We start from the raw sequence: 16,987 nt of genomic DNA, 5'->3' as shown, positions 1-16,987 counted from the left end.
ATTAGGTTTATAGTTTACATGTATTGTGGCTTTACTGGGGAAGCAGAACATGCCTCTTACATGGCTTACACACCTGTTGTTAAGTCTAATTGTTGAATGTTGCCATTGTGTTTCTTAAATTTGTACAGTCTTAGTTCAAGCAGTAGGATCAAAGCCATTCCTTTGATCTTGACCACCTCTCCAACCACTCTGTGCTGGGGGAGGTTTTATTGTAGATACATCCTATCTGAAAGATCTGTTTCTTTTGATGTAAACTTCCTGGGTTTACGACCCTTTGGTCAGCAGGAGGTCTGACACACACACACACACACACACACACACACACACACACACACACACACACACACACACACACACACACTCTTACTTAAATACAGAAGTTCACACATCTTAGGACCATGTGGGCGTGGCTTTGTTCTGACGTGTTTTGTGTGAACTGTCTCTCAATAAAAGGTAGCAGGAGGAGGTCAGATCTGGGGGTCATTTTCGTGGTGGACACAGACGAGGCCTCCCTTGCGCAAATAATCGATCAATCGACTGTCTTGTTTTCTTCATGATGAATAAGTCTCTAGAATTAGCGGGGTTTGTGGAAACACAGACCCAACACCTGTTATTTTCATTTACATGACAGTGTTCACAGAGCAGCTTTAGTTGAGGAAGAGTTTTGTGCTCCATCGTGTTACGATTAAGTTGCATATGAACTAAGTCCAAATGAACTGTACCAGGGGCACCTCTTCAGGGAACTGTTTGCTTAACCATGTCCGGGGATGTTTAAGTACACACCAGTCACTAAACTGGGACTCTATGGTGTTACTTTAGTGCTTCTATTCTGAGCGCACTCAAAAAAGTTTTGCAAGCACAAATGTTGCGTGTTGAGGAGAAAGTTATTTTGAGCAGAATAAAAGTTTAATTTGAGCGAACAAATTTATTTCTGCATCCAAGAAATGTATTTCAGTGTTTGCAATTATCCATATACACATACAATAACAGCCCCTCTGTTCTCTGCTCTGTGTGCTCACAGACATCTGCAGACTTGCTCTCAGCGTGTCGTTCGCGGTCACAACATCTCTGCTCACTGCGCGCTCCACTCTCTGTACACCGTTACAAGTGTGCCACAAAACCAACCAATCACAGACTTGGATGCAAACAATACTGACTGGCTGTTACAGTCTCCAATCAGCTCGCTGGCTCCTGTAGCCAAACCCAGGCAATAATCCCAGAATGCATTTTGTCCGAAACTCAAACGAGGCAGTTGCAGAGGAACGCGGCGTTTTAAATATTACTCTTTCTGGATCACAAAATAAACTTTTAGGGGTTTTTTTTCAGGCTGGAAAGTTGCTGTGTAAACATAAGAATCTATTGTTATTGTATCTGGGAGCAAATATATGAGGTGCCGTGAGGGACATTATTACTGAAACACTCTCACACGCACTACTGTAACGCTCTCACGCGCACTACTGAAACGCTCTCACACGCACTACTGAAACGCTCTCACACGCACTACTGTAACGCTCTCACACGCACTACTGAAACGCTTTCACACGCACAACTGAAACGCTCTCACACACACTACTGTAACGCTCTCACACGCACAACTGAAACGCTCTCACACACACAACTGAAACGCTCTAACACGCACTACTGTAACGCTCTCACACGCACAACTGAAACGCTCTCACACACACAACTGAAACGCTCTCACACGCACTACTGAAACGCTTTCACACGCACTACTGTAACGCTCTCAAAAGCACTACTGAAACGCTCTCACACGCACTACTGTAACGCTCTCACACGCACTACTGAAACGCTCTCACACGCACAACTGAAACCCTTTCACACGGACTCCTGAAACGCTCTCACACGCACTCCTGAAACGCTCTCAAAAGCACTACTGAAACGCTTTCACACACACTACTGAAACGCTCTCAAACACACAACTGAAACGCTTTCACACGCACAACTGAAACGCTCTCACACGCACTACTGAAACGCTCTCACACGCACAACTGAAACGCTCTCACACGTACTACTGAAACGCCCTGATACGCACTACTGTAACGCTCTCACACGTACTACTGAAACGCCCTGATACGCACTACTGTAACGCTCTCACACGTACTACTGAAACGCCCTGATACGCACTACTGTAACGCTCTCACACGTACTACTGAAACGCCCTGATACGCACTACTGTAACGCTCTCAAAAGCACTACTGAAACGCTTTCACACACACTACTGAAACGCTCTCAAACACACAACTGAAACGCTTTCACACGCACAACTGAAACGCTCTCACACGCACTACTGAAACGCTCTCACACGCACAACTGAAACGCTCTCACACGTACTACTGAAACGCTCTGACACGCACTACTGAAACGCTTTCACACACACTACTGAAACGCTCTCAAACACACAACTGAAACGCTTTCACACGCACAACTGAAACGCTCTCACACGCACTACTGAAACGCTCTCACACGCACAACTGAAACGCTCTCACACGTACTACTGAAACGCCCTGATACGCACTACTGTAACGCTCTCACACGCGCTACTGAAACGCTCTCACACGCACTACTGTAACGCTCTCACACGCGCTACTGAAACGCTCTCACGCGCACTACTGTAACGCTCTCACGCGCACAACTGTAACGCTCTCACGCGCACAACTGAAACGCTCTCACATGCACTACTGAAACGCTTTCACACACACTACTGAAACGCTCTCACACGCACAACTGAAACGCTTTCACACACACTACTGTAACGCTCTCACACGCACAACTGAAACGCTTTCACACGTACTACTGTAACGCTCTCACACGCACAACTGAAATGCTTTCACACGGACTCCTGAAACGCTCTCACACGCACAACTGAAACGCTCTCACACGCACTCCTGAAACGCTCTCACACGCACTACTGAAACGCTCTGACACGCACAACTGAAACGCTCTGACACGCACTACTGAAACGCTCTGACACGCACAACTGAAACGCTCTGACACGGACTACTGAAACGCTTTCACACACACTTCTGAAACGCTTTCACACACACTACTGAAACGCTCTCACACGCACAACTGAAACGCTTTCACACACACCGCTCTGACATGCACTACTGAAACGCTCTCACACGCACTACTGTAACGCTCTCACACGCACAACTGAAACGCTCTCAAACACAAAACTGAAACGCTCTCACACACACTACTGAAACGCTCTGACACGCACTACTGAAACGCTCTCACACACACAACTGAAACGCTTTGACACACACCGCTCTGACATGCACTACTGAAACGCTCTGACACGCACTACTGAAACGCTCTCACACACACAACTGAAACGCTCTCACACGCACAACTGAAATGCTTTCACACGGACTCCTGAAACGCTCTCACACGCACAACTGAAACGCTCTCACACGCACTCCTGAAACGCTCTCACACGCACTACTGAAACGCTCTGACACGCACAACTGAAACGCTCTGACACGCACTACTGAAACGCTCTGACACGCACAACTGAAAAGCTCTGACACGGACTACTGAAACGCTTTCACACACACTACTGAAACGCTTTCACACACACTACTGAAACGCTCTCACATGCACAACTGAAACGCTTTCACACGCACAACTGAAACGCTTTCACACACACCGCTCTGACATGCACTACTGAAACGCTCTCACACTCACTACTGTAACGCTCTCACACGCACAACTGAAACGCTCTCAAACACAAAACTGAAACGCTCTCACACACACTACTGAAACGCTCTGACACGCACTACTGAAACGCTCTCACACACACAACTGAAACGCTTTGACACACACCGCTCTGACATGCACTACTGAAACGCTCTGACACGCACTACTGAAACGCTCTCACACACACAACTGAAACGCTTTGACACACACCGCTCTGACATGCACTACTGAAACGCTCTGACACGCACAACTGAAACGCTCTGACACGCACAACTGAAACGCTCTCACACACACTACTGAAACGCTCTGACACGCACTACTGAAACGCTCTCACACACACAACTGAAACGCTTTGACACACACCGCTCTGACATGCACAACTGAAACGCTCTCATACGCACTACTGTAACGCTCTCACACGCACAACTGAAACGCTCTGACACGCACAACTGAAACGCTCTGACACGCACTACTGAAACGCTCTGACACGGACTACTGAAACGCTTTCACACACACTACTGAAACGCTTTCACACACACTACTGAAACGCTTTCACACACACTACTGAAACGCTCTCACATGCACAACTGAAACGCTTTCACACGCACAACTGAAACGCTTTCACACACACCGCTCTGACATGCACTACTGAAACGCTCTCACACTCACTACTGTAACGCTCTCACACGCACAACTGAAACGCTCTCAAACACAAAACTGAAACGCTCTCACACACACTACTGAAACGCTCTGACACGCACTACTGAAACGCTCTCACACACACAACTGAAACGCTTTGACACACACCGCTCTGACATGCACTACTGAAACGCTCTGACACGCACTACTGAAACGCTCTCACACACACAACTGAAACGCTTTGACACACACCGCTCTGACATGCACTACTGAAACGCTCTGACACGCACAACTGAAACGCTCTGACACGCACAACTGAAACGCTCTCACACACACTACTGAAACGCTCTGACACGCACTACTGAAACGCTCTCACACACACAACTGAAACGCTTTGACACACACCGCTCTGACATGCACAACTGAAACGCTCTCACACGCACTACTGTAACGCTCTCACACGCACAACTGAAACGCTCTCACACACAAAACTGAAACGCTCTCACACACACTACTGAAACGCTCTGACACGCACTACTGAAACGCTCTCACACACACAACTGAAACGCTTTGACACACACCGCTCTGACATGCACTACTGAAACGCTCTGACACGCACAACTGAAACGCTCTGACACGCACTACTGAAACGCTCTGACACGGACTACTGAAACGCTTTCACACACACTACTGAAACGCTTTCACACACACTACTGAAACGCTCTCACATGCACAACTGAAACGCTTTCACACGCACAACTGAAACGCTTTCACACACACTACTGAAACGCTCTCACACGCACAACTGAAACGCTTTTACACGCACTACTGAAACGCTTTCACACACACTACTGAAACGCTCTCACACGCACAACTGAAACGCTTTCACACACACTACTGAAACGCTTTCACACACACTACTGAAACGCTCTCACACACACTACTGAAACGCTTTCACACGCACTACTGAAACGCTCTCACACACACTACTGAAACGCTCTGACACGCACTACTGAAACGCTCTCACACACACAACTGAAACGCTTTGACACACACCGCTCTGACATGCACTACTGAAACGCTCTCACACACACAACTGAAACGCTCTCACACAAACAACTGAAACGCTTTCACACACACTACTGTAACGCTCTCACACGCACAACTGAAACGCTTTCACACGTACTACTGAAACGCTCTCACACGCACAACTGAAACGCTTTCACACACACTACTGTAACGCTCTCACACGCACAACTGAAACGCTTTCACACGGACTCCTGAAACGCTCTGACACGCACAACTGAAACGCTCTCACACGCACTCCTGAAACGCTTTCACACACACTACTGAAACGCTCTGACACGCACTACTGAAACGCTTTCACACACACAACTGAAACGCTTTGACACACACCGCTCTGACATGCACTACTGAAACGCTCTGACACGCACTACTGAAACGCTCTGACACGCACAACTGAAACGCTCTCACACACACTACTGAAACGCTCTGACACGCACTACTGAAACGCTCTCACACACACAACTGAAACGCTTTGATACACACCGCTCTGACATGCACTACTGAAACGCTCTCACACACACAACTGAAACGCTCTCACACAAACAACTGAAACGCTTTCACACACACTACTGTAACGCTCTCACACGCACAACTGAAACGCTTTCACACGTACTACTGAAACGCTCTCACACGCACAACTGAAACGCTTTCACACACACTACTGTAACGCTCTCACACGCACAACTGAAACGCTTTCACACGGACTCCTGAAACGCTCTGACACGCACAACTGAAACGCTCTCACACGCACTCCTGAAACGCTTTCACACACACTACTGAAACGCTCTGACACGCACTACTGAAACGCTTTCACACACACAACTGAAACGCTTTGACACACACCGCTCTGACATGCACTACTGAAACGCTCTGACACGCACTACTGAAACGCTCTGACACGCACAACTGAAACGCTCTCACACACACTACTGAAACGCTCTGACACGCACTACTGAAACGCTCTCACACACACAACTGAAACGCTTTGATACACACCGCTCTCAAACGCACTACTGTAACGCTCTCACACGCACAACTGAAACGCTCTCACACACAAAACTGAAACGCTCTCACACGCACTACTGTAACGCTCTCACGCGCACTACTGAAACGCTCTCACGCGCACTACTGAAACGCTCTCACGCGCACTACTGTAACGCTCTCACACGCACTACTGAAATGCTCTCACACGCACAACTGAAACGCTTTCACACGGACTCCTGAAACGCTCTCACACGCACTACTGTAACGCTCTCACACGCACTACTGAAACGCTTTCACACGCACTACTGTAACGCTCTCACACGCACAACTGAAACGCTCTCACACGCACTACTGAAACGCTCTCAAGCGCACTACTGAAACGCTCTCACGCGCACTACTGAAACGCTCTCACACGCACTACTGTAACGCTCTCACACGCACTACTGAAACGCTTTCACACGCACTACTGTAACGCTCTCACACGTACTACTGAAACGCTTTCACACGCACAACTGAAACGCTTTCACACGCACTACTGTAACGCTCTCAAAAGCACTACTGAAACGCTCTCACACGCACTACTGTAACGCTCTCACGCGCACTACTGAAACGCTCTCACACGCACAACTGAAACGCTCTCACACGCACTACTGAAACGCCCTGATACGCACTACTGTAACGCTCTCACACGCACTACTGTAACGCTCTCACACGCGCTACTGAAACGCTCTCACACGCACTACTGTAACGCTCTCACACGCGCTACTGAAACGCTCTCACGCGCACTATTGTAACGCTCTCACGCGCACAACTGTAACGCTCTCACGCGCACAACTGAAACGCTCTCATGCGCACTACTGAAACGCTTTCACATGCACTACTGAAACGCTTTCACACACACTACTGAAACGCTCTCACACGCACAACTGAAACGCTTTCACACACACTACTGAAATGCTCTCACACGCACTACTGAAACGCTTTCACACACACTACTGAAACGCTTTCACACACACTACTGTAACGCTCTCACACGCACAACTGAAACGCTCTCACACGCACTACTGAAACGCTTTCACACGGACTCCTGAAACGCTCTCACACGCACAACTGAAACGCTTTCACACGGACTCCTGAAACGCTCTCACACGCACAACTGAAACGCTTTCACACGCACTACTGAAACGCTTTCACACGCACAACTGAAACGCTTTCACATGCACTCCTGAAACGCTCTCACACACACAACTGAAACGCTCTCACACAAACAACTGAAACGCTTTCACACACACTACTGTAACGCTCTCACACGCACAACTGAAACTCTTTCACACGTACTACTGAAACGCTCTCACACGCACAACTGAAACGCTCTCACACGCACTCCTGAAACGCTCTCACACGCACTACTGAAACGCTCTGACACGCACAACTGAAACGCTCTCACACACAAAACTGAAACGCTCTCACACACACTACTGAAACGCTCTGACACGCACTACTGAAACGCTCTCACACACACAACTGAAACGCTTTGACACACACCGCTCTGACATGCACTACTGAAACGCTCTGAAACACACTACTGAAACGCTCTGACACGCACAACTGAAACGCTCTCACACACACTACTGAAACGCTCTGACACGCACTACTGAAACGCTCTCACACGCACTACTGTAACGCTCTCACACGCACAACTGAAACGCTCTCACACACACTACTGAAACGCTCTCACACACACTACTGAAACGCTCTGACACGCACTACTGAAACGCTCTCACACACACAACTGAAACGCTTTGACACACACCGCTCTGACATGCACGACTGAAACGCTCTGACACGCACTACTGAAACGCTCTGACACGCACAACTGAAACGCTCTGACACGGACTACTGAAACGCTTTCACACACACTACTGAAACGCTTTCACACACACTACTGAAACGCTCTCACATGCACAACTGAAACGCTTTCACACACACTACTGAAACGCTCTCACACGCACAACTGAAACGCTTTTACACGCACTACTGAAACGCTTTCACACACACTACTGAAACGCTCTCACACGCACAACTGTAACGCTCTCACACACACTACTGAAACGCTTTCACACACACTACTGAAACGCTCTCACACACACTACTGAAACGCTTTCACACACACTACTGAAACGCTCTCACACACACTACTGAAACGCTCTGACACGCACTACTGAAACGCTCTCACACACACAACTGAAACGCTTTGACACACACCGCTCTGACATGCACTACTGAAACGCTCTCACACACACAACTGAAACGCTCTCACACAAACAACTGAAACGCTTTCACACACACTACTGTAACGCTCTCACACGCACAACTGAAACGCTTTCACACGTACTACTGAAACGCTCTCACACGCACAACTGAAACGCTTTCACACTGACTACTGTAACGCTCTCACACGCACAACTGAAACGCTTTCACACGGACTCCTGAAACGCTCTCACACGCACAACTGAAACGCTCTCACACGCACTCCTGAAACGCTCTCACACGCACTACTGAAACGCTCTGACACGCACAACTGAAACGCTCTCACACACAAAACTGAAACGCTCTCACACACACTACTGAAACGCTCTGAAACGCACTACTGAAACGCTCTCACACACACAACTGAAACGCTTTGACACACACCGCTCTGACAAGCACTACTGAAACGCTCTGACACGCACTACTGAAACGCTCTCACACGCACAACTGAAACGCTCTCACACACACTACTGAAACGCTCTGACACGCACTACTGAAACGCTCTCACACACACAACTGAAACGCTTTGACACACACCGCTCTGACATGCAATACTGAAACGCTCTCACACGCACTACTGTAACGCTCTCACACGCACAACTGAAACGCTCTCACACACAAAACTGAAACGCTCTCACACACACTACTGAAACGCTCTGACACGCACTACTGAAACGCTCTCACACACACAACTGAAACGCTTTGACACGGACTACTGAAACGCTTTCACACACACTACTGAAACGCTTTCACACACACTACTGAAACGCTCTCACATGCACAACTGAAATGCTTTCACACGCACAACTGAAACGCTTTCACACACACTACTGAAACGCTCTCACACACACTACTGAAACGCTCTGACACGCACTACTGAAACGCTCTCACACACACAACTGAAACGCTTTGACACACACCGCTCTGACATGCAATACTGAAACGCTCTCACACGCACTACTGTAACGCTCTCACACGCACAACTGAAACGCTCTCACACACAAAACTGAAACGCTCTCACACACACTACTGAAACGCTCTGACACGCACTACTGAAACGCTCTCACACACACTACTGAAACGCTTTCACACGCACTACTGTAACGCTCTCACACGCACTACTGAAACGCTTTCACACGCACAACTGAAACCCTTTCACACGCACTACTGTAACGCTCTCAAAAGCACTACTGAATAGCTCTCACACGCACTACTGTAACGCTCTCACACGCACTACTGAAACGCTCTCACACGCACAACTGAAACCCTTTCACACGGACTCCTGAAACGCTCTCACACGCACTCCTGAAACGCTCTCAAAAGCACTACTGAAACGCTTTCACACACACTACTGAAACGCTCTCAAATACACAACTGAAACGCTTTCACACGCACAACTGAAACGCTCTCACACGCACTACTGAAACGCTCTCACACGCACAACTGAAACGCTCTCACACGCACTACTGTAACGCTCTCACACGCGCTACTGAAACGCTCTCACACGCACTACTGAAACGCTCTCACACGCACAACTGAAACGCTCTCACACGCACTACTGTAACGCTCTCACACGCGCTACTGAAACGCTCTCACGCGCACTACTGTAACGCTCTCACGCGCACAACTGTAACGCTCTCACGCGCACAACTGAAACGCTCTCACGCGCACTACTGAAACGCTTTCACATGCACTACTGAAACGCTTTCACACACACTACTGAAACGCTCTCACACGCACAACTGAAACGCTTTCACACACACTACTGAAACGCTCTCACACGCACTACTGAAACGCTTTCACACACACTACTGAAACGCTCTCACACGCACTACTGAAACGCTCTCACACGCACAACTGAAACGCTCTCACACGCACAACTGAAAAGCTTTCACACGGACTCCTGAAACGCTCTCATACGCACAACTGAAACGCTCTCACACGCACTCCTGAAACGCTCTCACACGCACAACTGAAACGCTTTCACACGGACTCCTGAAACGCTCTCACACGCACAACTGAAACGCTTTCACACGCACTACTGAAACGCTTTCACACGCACAACTGAAACGCTTTCACACGCACTACTGAAACACTCTCACACACACAACTGAAACGCTCTCACACAAACGACTGAAACGCTTTCACACACACTACTGTAACGCTCTCACATGCACAACTGAAACTCTTTCACACGTACTACTGAAACGCTCTCACACGCACAACTGAAACGCTCTCACACGCACTCCTGAAACGCTCTCACACGCACTACTGAAACGCTCTGACACGCACAACTGAAACGCTCTCACACACAAAACTGAAACGCTCTCACACACACTACTGAAACGCTCTGACACGCACTACTGAAACGCTCTCACACACACAACTGAAACGCTTTGACACACACCGCTCTGACATGCACTACTGAAACGCTCTGACACGCACTACTGAAATGCTCTGACACGCACTACTGAAACGCTCTCACACACACAACTGAAACGCTTTGACACACACCGCTCTGACATGCACAACTGAAACGCTCTCACACGCACTACTGTAACGCTCTCACACGCACAACTGAAACGCTCTCACACACACTACTGAAACGCTCGCACACACACTACTGAAACGCTCTGACACGCACTACTGAAACGCTCTCACACACACAACTGAAACACTTTGACACACACCGCTCTGACATGCACTACTGAAACGCTCTGACACGCACTACTGAAACGCTCTGACACGCACAACTGAAACGCTCTGACACGGACTACCGAAACGCTTTCACACACACTACTGAAACACTTTCACACACACTACTGAAACGCTCTCACATGCACAACTAAAACGCTTTCACACGCACAACTGAAACGCTTTCACACACACTACTGAAACGCTCTCACATGCACAACTGAAACGCTTTCACACGCACAACTGAAACGCTTTCACACACACTACTGAAACGCTCTCACACGCACAACTGAAACGCTTTCACACGCACTACTGAAACGCTTTCACACACACTACTGAAACGCTCTCACACGCACAACTGAAACGCTTTCACACACACTACTGAAACGCTTTCACACACAATACTGAAACGCTCTCACACACACTACTGAAACGCTTTCACACACACTACTGAAACGCTCTCACACACACTACTGAAACGCTCTGACACGCACTACTGAAACGCTCTCACACACACAACTGAAACGCTTTGACACACACCGCTCTGACATGCACTACTGAAACGCTCTCACACACACAACTGAAACGCTCTCACACAAACAACTGAAACGCTTTCACACACACTACTGTAACGCTCTCACACGCACAACTGAAATGCTTTCACACGTACTACTGAAACACTCTCACACGCACAACTGAAACGCTTTCACACTGACTACTGTAACGCTCTCACACGCACAACTGAAACGCTTTCACACGGACTCCTGAAACGCTCTCACACGCACAACTGAAACGCTCTCACACGCACTCCTGAAACGCTCTCACACGCACTACTGAAACGCTCTGACACGCACAACTGAAACGCTCTCACACACAAAACTGAAACGCTCTCACACACAATACTGAAACGCTCTGACACGCACTACTGAAACGCTCTCACACACACAACTGAAACGCTTTGACACACACCGCTCTGACACGCACTACTGAAACGCTCTCACACGCACTACTGAAACGCTCTGACACGCACAACTGAAACGCTCTCACACACACTACTGAAACGCTCTGACACGCACTACTGAAACGCTCTCACACACACAACTGAAACGCTTTGACACACACCGCTCTGACATGCAATACTGAAACGCTCTCACACGCACTACTGTAACGCTCTCACACGCACAACTGAAACGCTCTCACACACAAAACTGAAACGCTCTCACACACACTACTGAAACGCTCTGACACGCACTACTGAAACGCTCTCACACACACAACTGAAACGCTTTGACACGGACTACTGAAACGCTTTCACACACACTACTGAAACGCTTTCACACACACTACTGAAACGCTCTCACATGCACAACTGAAATGCTTTCACACACACTACTGAAACGCTCTCACACACACTACTGAAACGCTCTGACACGCACTACTGAAACGCTCTCACACACACAACTGAAACGCTTTGACACACACCGCTCTGACATGCAATACTGAAACGCTCTCACACGCACTACTGTAACGCTCTCACACGCACAACTGAAACGCTTTCACACGCACTACTGTAACGCTCTCACACACAAAACTGAAATGCTCTCACACACACTACTGAAACGCTCTGACACGCACTACTGAAACGCTCTCACACACACTACTGAAACGCTCTGACACGGACTACTGAAACGCTTTCACACACACTACTGAAACGCTTTCACACACACTACTGAAACGCTCTCACATGCACAACTGAAATGCTTTCACACGCACAACTGAAACGCTTTCACACACACTACTGAAACGCTCTCACACGCACAACTGAAACGCTTTCACACACACTACTGAAACGCTTTCACACACACTACTGAAACGCTCTCACATGCACAACTGAAATGCTTTCACACACACTACTGAAACGCTCTCACACACACTACTGAAACGCTCTGACACGCACTACTGAAACGCTCTCACACACACAACTGAAACGCTTTGACACACACCGCTCTGACATGCAATACTGAAACGCTCTCACACGCACTACTGTAACGCTCTCACACGCACAACTGAAACGCTTTCACACGCACTACTGTAACGCTCTCACACACAAAACTGAAACGCTCTCACACACACTACTGAAACGCTCTGACACGCACTACTGAAACACTCTCACACACACTACTGAAACGCTCTGACACGGACTACTGAAACGCTTTCACACACACTACTGAAACGCTTTCACACACACTACTGAAACGCTCTCACATGCACAACTGAAATGCTTTCACACGCACAACTGAAACGCTTTCACACACACTACTGAAACGCTCTCACACGCACAACTGAAACGCTTTCACACACACTACTGAAACGCTTTCACACACACTACTGAAACGCTCTCACATGCACAACTGAAACGCTTTCACACACAGTACTGAAACGATTTCACACACACTACTGAAACGCTCTCACACGCACTACTGAAACGCTTTCACACACACTACTGAAACGCTTTCACACGCACTACTGAAACGCTTTGACACACACCGCTCTGACATGCACTACTGAAACGCTCTGACACGGACTACTGAAACGCTTTCACACACACTACTGAAACGCTTTCACACACACTACTGAAACGCTCTCACACGCACAACTGAAACGCTTTCACACGCACAACTGAAACGCTTTCACACACACTACTGAAACGCTCTCACACGCACAACTGAAACGCTTTTACACGCACTACTGAAACGCTTTCACACACACTACTGAAACGCTCTCACACGCACAACTGAAACGCTTTCACACGCACTACTGAAACGCTCTCACACGCACAACTGAAACGCTTTCACACACACTACTGAAACGCTCTCACATACACAACTGAAACGCTTTCACACGCACAACTGAAACGCTTTCACACACACTACTGAAACGCTCTCACACGCACAACTGAAACGCTTTCACACGCACTACTGAAACGCTTTCACACACACTACTGAAACGCTCTCACACGCACAACTGAAACGCTTTCACACACACTACTGAAACGCTTTCACACACAATACTGAAACGCTCTCACACACACTACTGAAACGCTTTCACACACACTACTGAAACGCTCTCACACACACTACTGAAACGCTCTGACACGCACTACTGAAACGCTCTCACACACACAACTGAAACGCTTTGACACACACCGCTCTGACATGCACTACTGAAACGCTCTCACACACACAACTGAAACGCTCTCACACAAACAACTGAAACGCTTTCACACACACTACTGTAACGCTCTCACACGCACAACTGAAATGCTTTCACACGTACTACTGAAACACTCTCACACGCACAACTGAAACGCTTTCACACTGACTACTGTAACGCTCTCACACGCACAACTGAAACGCTTTCACACGGACTCCTGAAACGCTCTCACACGCACAACTGAAACGCTCTCACACGCACTCCTGAAACGCTCTCACACGCACTACTGAAACGCTCTGACACGCACAACTGAAACGCTCTCACACACAAAACTGAAACGCTCTCACACACAATACTGAAACGCTCTGACACGCACTACTGAAACGCTCTCACACACACAACTGAAACGCTTTGACACACACCGCTCTGACACGCACTACTGAAACGCTCTCACACGCACTACTGAAACGCTCTGACACGCACAACTGAAACGCTCTCACACACACTACTGAAACGCTCTGACACGCACTACTGAAACGCTCTCACACACACAACTGAAACGCTTTGACACACACCGCTCTGACATGCAATACTGAAACGCTCTCACACGCACTACTGTAACGCTCTCACACGCACAACTGAAACGCTCTCACACACAAAACTGAAACGCTCTCACACACACTACTGAAACGCTCTGACACGCACTACTGAAACGCTCTCACACACACAACTGAAACGCTTTGACACGGACTACTGAAACGCTTTCACACACACTACTGAAACGCTTTCACACACACTACTGAAACGCTCTCACATGCACAACTGAAATGCTTTCACACACACTACTGAAACGCTCTCACACACACTACTGAAACGCTCTGACACGCACTACTGAAACGCTCTCACACACACAACTGAAACGCTTTGACACACACCGCTCTGACATGCAATACTGAAACGCTCTCACACGCACTACTGTAACGCTCTCACACGCACAACTGAAACGCTTTCACACGCACTACTGTAACGCTCTCACACACAAAACTGAAATGCTCTCACACACACTACTGAAACGCTCTGACACGCACTACTGAAACGCTCTCACACACACTACTGAAACGCTCTGACACGGACTACTGAAACGCTTTCACACACACTACTGAAACGCTTTCACACACACTACTGAAACGCTCTCACATGCACAACTGAAATGCTTTCACACGCACAACTGAAACGCTTTCACACACACTACTGAAACGCTCTCACACGCACAACTGAAACGCTTTCACACACACTACTGAAACGCTTTCACACACACTACTGAAACGCTCTCACATGCACAACTGAAATGCTTTCACACACACTACTGAAACGCTCTCACACACACTACTGAAACGCTCTGACACGCACTACTGAAACGCTCTCACACACACAACTGAAACGCTTTGACACACACCGCTCTGACATGCAATACTGAAACGCTCTCACACGCACTACTGTAACGCTCTCACACGCACAACTGAAACGCTTTCACACGCACTACTGTAACGCTCTCACACACAAAACTGAAACGCTCTCACACACACTACTGAAACGCTCTGACACGCACTACTGAAACGCTCTCACACACACTACTGAAACGCTCTGACACGGACTACTGAAACGCTTTCACACACACTACTGAAACGCTTTCACACACACTACTGAAACGCTCTCACATGCACAACTGAAATGCTTTCACACGCACAACTGAAACGCTTTCACACACACTACTGAAACGCTCTCACACGCACAACTGAAACGCTTTCACACACACTACTGAAACGCTTTCACACACACTACTGAAACGCTCTCACATGCACAACTGAAACGCTTTCACACACAGTACTGAAACGATTTCACACACACTACTGAAACGCTCTCACACGCACTACTGAAACGCTTTCACACACACTACTGAAACGCTTTCACACGCACTACTGAAACGCTTTGACACACACCGCTCTGACATGCACTACTGAAACGCTCTGACACGGACTACTGAAACGCTTTCACACACACTACTGAAACGCTTTCACACACACTACTGAAACGCTCTCACACGCACAACTGAAACGCTTTCACACGCACAACTGAAACGCTTTCACACACACTACTGAAACGCTCTCACACGCACAACTGAAACGCTTTTACACGCACTACTGAAACGCTTTCACACACACTACTGAAACGCTCTCACACGCACAACTGAAACGCTTTCACACGCACTACTGAAACGCTCTCACACGCACAACTGAAACGCTTTCACACGCACTACTGAAACGCTCTCACACACACTACT

Source organism: Astatotilapia calliptera, chromosome 6 (genome assembly GCF_964374335.1).
Source record: "Astatotilapia calliptera chromosome 6, fAstCal68.1, whole genome shotgun sequence".
In the NCBI taxonomy this organism is placed as follows: Eukaryota; Metazoa; Chordata; class Actinopteri; order Cichliformes; family Cichlidae; genus Astatotilapia; species Astatotilapia calliptera.
Note: the sequence above shows the minus strand (reverse complement) of the source record.